Genomic DNA, 6,535 nt, shown 5'->3' on the forward strand with positions numbered 1-6,535 from the left:
AGAGCTTCATGGAGCTCAACCCAGAAGCAGTACACTTTGCAACCCACTACATAACATACCTAGAAAATTTGCTCAGACTCTGCAGATATTCAATAATAATAATAAATTTTAAAAGATGGGAAATTGCACCTCTGAGGTTGCTAAACCCCAAGAATCCCAGCCCCTGTTAACACTCCAGCAGGGTACATGTACAATTCATATAGAATTTCAACTTGCAAGTATCTAAAAAAAATGGGAAAATTTAACTAAAAATGATATCAACTTGAAATGGCCAAAGTGGGGAACTTTTGACACCTCCAAAGTGATTTTTTCTGCATGCTCAATTAGAAAAAGCCAGTTCTAAAATTAAATTAAATGAATGGGAAGCTTATCTTGATTGGAAATTAGAGGCTTCTAGGAGAGGATCGGATAAAATATCTTCCCTACATGAAGTTAATAAGAAAATTTTGGAGACTGTCTCTGAACTAAAGAAGGCTTCTGAAGCAAGTAAGTGCCAAGACCCCATCCCCCCCCCCCCCCGGCTCCTTCTACTGCTCCTCCACTATACCCTTTGTGCAGACTTGCCCTTCACCTCTCTTCTTCCTTCTTCTATATCTCCTCAACTACCATTCCCTGCTGACCTAGGGAAAAATGAGAATTTAGAGAAAGATAATTCAAGAATTCTAGCAGCTGCTTTCAGGGAAAAGCCTGTCTCAGGTAGAAGGGATGCAGCAATTGTATGTGTTCCTTGGACTAGAACAGAATTAAGAAACCTAACTAAAGATTTTTCTGACCCTCTACAGGACCGTGATGGGGTTGCAAAGGAATTTGATTTAACTGTTAGAACATATGATCCTGGCTATTCTGACCTGTTCCAATTAATGCACCTACTAGTTTCTGAAAGCAAAACAACAGAATGGCTGAATAAGGTTCACTGGCATACTCCTGTAGATGATTTTTTACAACAGAGACAGACAGAGAAAAATGCTGGGGATTGGCCCACCAGCTTTATCAAGCCATACCTGAAATTTTTCCTCAGAGAATGGACTGGACAAAGATCCAGCAATGTAAAAGAAAGCCTGATGAACCAGTGCTTGATTTCTTTGAACATTTTGAAAAGACTTTCAAACGATATTCAGGTCTGTTGCCAGAAAGTTTCAAGGATCATCAAAATGATCCCTTACTAAATTCAGCATTTTTGGAAGGACTAGATTAGTGGTTCTCAACCTTCTGGCCCTTTAAATACAGTTCCTCATGTTGTGACCCAACCATAAAATTATTTTCGTTGCTACTTCATAACTTTAATGTTGCCACTGTTATGAGTCATAATGTAAATATCTGATATGCAGGATGGTCTTAGGCGACCCCTGTGAAAGGGTCGTTCGACCGCCAAAGGGGTCGCGACCCACAGGTTGAGAACCACTGGACTAGATGAAGAACTTGTAACTCTGATCAAACAACATAAATTAAACTGGCAGACTACCCATGCTGATTAACTGGCTATTCTGGCTGATCAGCTATCTAAAACTGTCCAAAAGAAAGAAAAAGATAAAGTTACCCAAATTATGAACTTACAGCTTCAACAATTAAGCAACCAAGCCAGTTCTACTTGGAAGTCTATTAGAAAAGGAGAGAAAGGAGTCTGTTTTTACTACAAAAAGGCAGGCCACCATAAGAAAGATTGTAGAAAACCAAAATGGGATTTACAAAGAGAAAACAGACAGAAGCAAGCATAGGGCTGCTCTGAGGACTATGAGAGGGTACTTCCCCTTCTCCTTACTAATCCTTTTGGACAGTGATGTCAGAGATGACACATGAACTCATTTTTTTGGTTGATTTTTCTTTGTTAAATGGCATTTAAATATATAAAATAAATATCAAAAATATAAATCTTTGTTTTACTATGGTTGCAAATATCAAAAAATTTCTATATGTGACATGGCACCAGAGTTAAGTTAGGGTCTTTCTTTCTTTCTTTCTTTCTTTCTTTCTTTCTTTCTTTCTTTCTTTCTTTCTTTCTTTCTTTTTTTTTGTTTTAAGCTTTTATTTTTTTATTTTTTTAAATTCTTTATTAGTTAAGGTATTACAAGTGTGTCCTCATCCCCCCATTAAAAAACCCATCCTTGCCCCCCCCCCCCGACTCATGCTTTCATCCCCCTGTTGTCCATGTCCATTGGTTTGGCTTATATGCATGCATACAAGTCCTTTGGTTCATCCCTTCCCCTTGCCCCCTCCCTCCCCTACTTTCCCTCTGGGGATTAATAGTCTGATCACTGTTTCTCTGTCTTTGGATCTGTACCTGTTCATCACTCTATGTTGTTTTCTATATTCCACAAATGATTGAAATCATGAGCTATTTATCTTTCTCTGACTGGCTTATTTCACTTAGCATAATGCTCTCCAGTTCCATCCATGCTGTTGCAAAAGGCAAGAGTTCCTTCATTTTTACTGCAGCATAGTATTCCATTGTGTAGATGTACCACTGTTTTTTAATCCACTCATCTGCTGATGGGCACTTAGGCTGTTTCCAAATCTTAGCTATGGTGAATTGTGCTGCTATGAACATAGGAGTGCATATATCCTTTCTGATTGGCGTTTCTGGCTTCTTAGGACATGTTCCTAGAAGTGGGATCACAGGGACAAATGGGAGTTCCATTTTTAGTTTTTTGAGGAAGATCCATACTGTTCTCCACAGTGGCTGCACCAGTCTGCATTCCCACCAGCAGTGCAGAAGGGTTCCTTTTTCTCCACATCCTCTCCAACACTTGTTGTTTGTTGATTTGTTGATAATAGCTATTCTGACAGGTGTGAGATGATACCGCATTGTAGTTTTATTTGCATCTCTTGGATGATTAGTGACTTTGAGCATGTTTTCATATGTCTTTTAGCCTTCTGTATGTCCTCTTTCGGAAAGTGTCTATCTAGGTCCATTGCCCATTTTTTGATTGGATTGTTTATCTTTCTATTGTTAACTTTCATGAGTTCCTTGTAAATATTGGAGATTAAACCCTAATCGGTGATATCATTGGCAAATATGTTCTCCCATGTAGTGGGTCGTCTTCTTGTTTTGTGGATGGTTTCCTTTGCAGTGCAAAAACTGTTTATTTTGATGTAGTCCCACTTGTTTATTTTCTCTTTAGTTTCCATTGCCCTAGGACCATTATCAGAGAAGAAATTCCTTTGGCATATGTCTGCGATTTCGCTGCCTGTGGATTCCTCTAGTATTTTTAAGGTTTCCCGTCTTAAGTATAAATCCTTTATCCATTTTGAGTTTATTTTTGTGTATGGTGTGAGTTGGTGGTCTAGTTTCATCCTTTTGCATGTATCTGTCCAATTTTCCCAAAACCATTTATTGAAGAGACTGTCTTGACTCCATTGTATGCTCTTGCCTCCTTTGTCGAATATTGGGCATAGTGGTTCGGGTAGATTTCTGGGTTCTCTATTCTATTCCATTGATCTATAGGTCTGTTCTTGAGCCAGTGCCAAGCTGTTTTAAGTACAGTGGCTTTGTATTACAGTTTGATATCTGGTATTGAGATCCCACCTACTTTGTTCTTCTTTCTCAGGATTGCTGCAGCTATTCGAGGTTTTTTTTTTAATTAAATCTTTATTGTTCAGATTATTACATTTGTTCCTCTTTTTTCCCCCCATAACTCCCCTCCTCCCAGTTCCCGCCCCACCCTCCACCCTCACTCCCCACCCACTATCCTCATCCATAGGTGTACGATTTTTGTCCAGTCTCTTCCCGCATCTCCCAAACCTCTTCCCCCCCCCCCCACCAAGAATAGTCAGTCCATTCCCTTTATATGTCCCTGATTCTATTATGATCACCAGATTATTTTTTCACTTGATTCTTAGATTCACTTGTTGATAAATGCATGTTTGTTGTTCATAATTTGTATTTTTACCTTTTTCTTCTTCTTCCTCTTCTTAATGGATACCTTTCAGCATTTCATATAATACTGGTTTGGTGGTGATGAACTCCTTTAGCTTTTCCTTATCTGTGAAGCTCTTTATCTGACCTTCAGTTCTGAATGATAGCTTTGCTGGATAAAGTAATCTTGGTTGTAGGTTCTTGGCATTCATCACTTTGAATATTTCTTGCCAATCCCTTCAGGCCTGCAAAGTTTCTGTTGAGAAATCAGCTGACAGTCGTATGGGTATTCCCTTGTTGGTAACTGAGTTTCTTTCTCTTGCTGCTTTTAAGATTCTCTCTTTGTCTTTTGCTCTTGGCATTTTAATTATGATGTGTCTTGGTGTGGTCCTCCTTGGATTCCTTTTGTTTGGGTTTCTCTGCGCTTCCTGGACTTGTAAGTCTATTTCTTTCACCAGGTAGGGGAAGTTTTCTGTCATTATTTCTTCAAATAGGTTTTCAATATCTTGCTCTCTCTCATCTTCTGGCACCCCTATAATTCTGATGTTGGTACACTTGAAGCTGTCCCAGAGGCTCCTTACACTATCTTCGTATTTTCAGATTCTTTTTTCATTTTGCTTTTCTGGTTGGGTGTTTTTGCTTCTTCGCATTTCAAATCTTTGCCTTGATTCTTGCACTCCTCTGGTCTGCTGTTGGGCGTCTGTATAATATTTGTTATTTCAGTCCGTGTATGCTTAATTTCTAGTTGGTTCTTTATCATAACATCGAGGGTCTCATTAGATTTCTTGGGGATCTCAATAACTTTATCGGCAGCTTCTAGACAGTTCTTGAGAGACCTTAAAAGTGTGGTTCTGAACTCAATATCCTCCATTGACAGTTTTGTCCTGTTTCTTTGTCTCCACATTTTGTATGCTTTCTTGGTGCACCCCCTAGTGGTCTTTGTGCACAGTCTTGTTGTAGTTAAGCCTTGATTGTTGTGGTTAATACTACGGGGATTTGACCTCCAGGCCAACTGGCTGTGAGAATCAGCTGTGTCTGCAGTGGGAAAACTTCTGTCCTCTAGGGAGGTGATAATCTAGCCTTTGCCTGAGGCTATCTGTCAAATGGCACTGTGCAGGGCTTGGGCGGGGCGGGTCGCATGGGATCAACAGAGCGGGTGGAGGGAGCAGTTATGGCTGCTCTCAGTCCTGTCCCCAGAGGCTCTGCCTCTCAGAGTCCCAGCAACCACTGCCAATCTCGTAGAGAAAGCTGCCCTCCCGTTCCGACCGATGCCAAACAGTCCAGCTTCTCCCGTTTGAGTCTGGGTCCCTAGAGACTCGCCCAGAACTGGAGCTCAGAATCTGAGACTCCCTCCTGATTGAAAACGACAACCTCACCCTCAGCTACCAGCCCACTCTGTGCGTACCTCCGCACCTTTGCATTTTCCGCTCTGCGTCTCCTCTGAGTCTCACTGGGGCCATCCAGACCTCACAGGGGCCATTTCAGCTTCACTGGGTCCATTTCAGCTTCACCCGGGCTTTTTCAACCTCACCGGGCCTGTCCCAACCTCACTGGGGCAGTTTCAACCTCACCGGTGCCGTCCCGGCCTCACCCGGGCTGTTTCAACCTCACCAGGGCTGTCCCTACCTCACTGGGGCTGTTTCAACTTCACCGGGGCCGTGTCAACCTCACCGGGGCCATGCCGACCTCACCAGGGCAGTTTCAACCTCACTGGGGCCGCTTCAACCTCACTGGGGGTATTTTTGATGTAAATAATATTGCAACAAAAATGAGAGTATGAAATCACCAATGTCTTAAGTAGAATTGACCTGTGTTTTTTTTTTTTAAAATCTAAGAATCACATTTGATGGATAGGGTCTAATCTTAACAATTCTGGAGCAGTGCTTCAACAGCAAAAAACTGCTGGAGGAACTTTCTGACTTATCAGCAATGGAGGATGCTCTAGATAAGTTAAAGGTTGTGCTCCACAGTTTTGTGTTAACAGGTGACAAATAAAATAAAATACAAACATATATGACATATCAAGATATTCATAGCATTAAAGCCTTCCATGAAAAGATTGTTATTGCAGTTAAAGTTCCAGCAGAACTCAGACTGGACATTTCAGTTGCCAGAGAACACTCCATCACAGTATGTATAAGGAGCACCAATGGGTCCATCGCTGTCTATTTGTGTGAAGTAGATCCAGATTACTCAAGTAATAAGGTGTGTGAAGGTATAGGAACCTCCTCATCTAAAAAATATCCACCCAGAATACCCTGATAAAAAATAAAATATTGGCCTTGGCCGGTTTTCCTCAGTGCTTAGAGCCTTGGCACACACCAAAGGGTTGCAGGTCTCTCTCTCTCTCTCTCCTCTTCCACTCTCTCTCTAAAAACATCAATGGAAAAAATTTTCCTTGGGTGAGGATTAGCAAAAAGAAAAAAAGAAAAATCCTCCACAGCAAAGTGAAGAAGTGCTTGAAGTGAGCAACTGCTAGGATTTGAGAATTCGTTTAATCAGTGTTTTTGGATATTGTCAGAAATTCTTATCAATGACCTATACATCAAATTTGATTCTCAGAGCAATAAATGACCCATGAATTTCCCTCATTCTCAGTAGCAACATTAAGGCCAGTAGTTTTTTGAGCAATTCACTACTTACATTACTGGAGAGTTATGGTTTTCACATTATAAAACAACT

The 6,535-nt window shown here is 40.9% G+C and overlaps 1 pseudogene; it reads left to right on the forward strand.

Annotated features, from left to right (window-relative positions):
- The window catches only part of LOC132224629 (transcription factor E2F6-like), a 93,886-nt pseudogene extending 87,554 nt beyond the window's left edge, over positions 1–6,332 (forward strand).
- The last annotated feature ends 203 nt before the right edge of the window (positions 6,333–6,535 follow it).

Source organism: Myotis daubentonii, chromosome X, assembly GCF_963259705.1.
Source record: "Myotis daubentonii chromosome X, mMyoDau2.1, whole genome shotgun sequence".
NCBI classification, from domain to species: Eukaryota; Metazoa; Chordata; class Mammalia; order Chiroptera; family Vespertilionidae; genus Myotis; species Myotis daubentonii.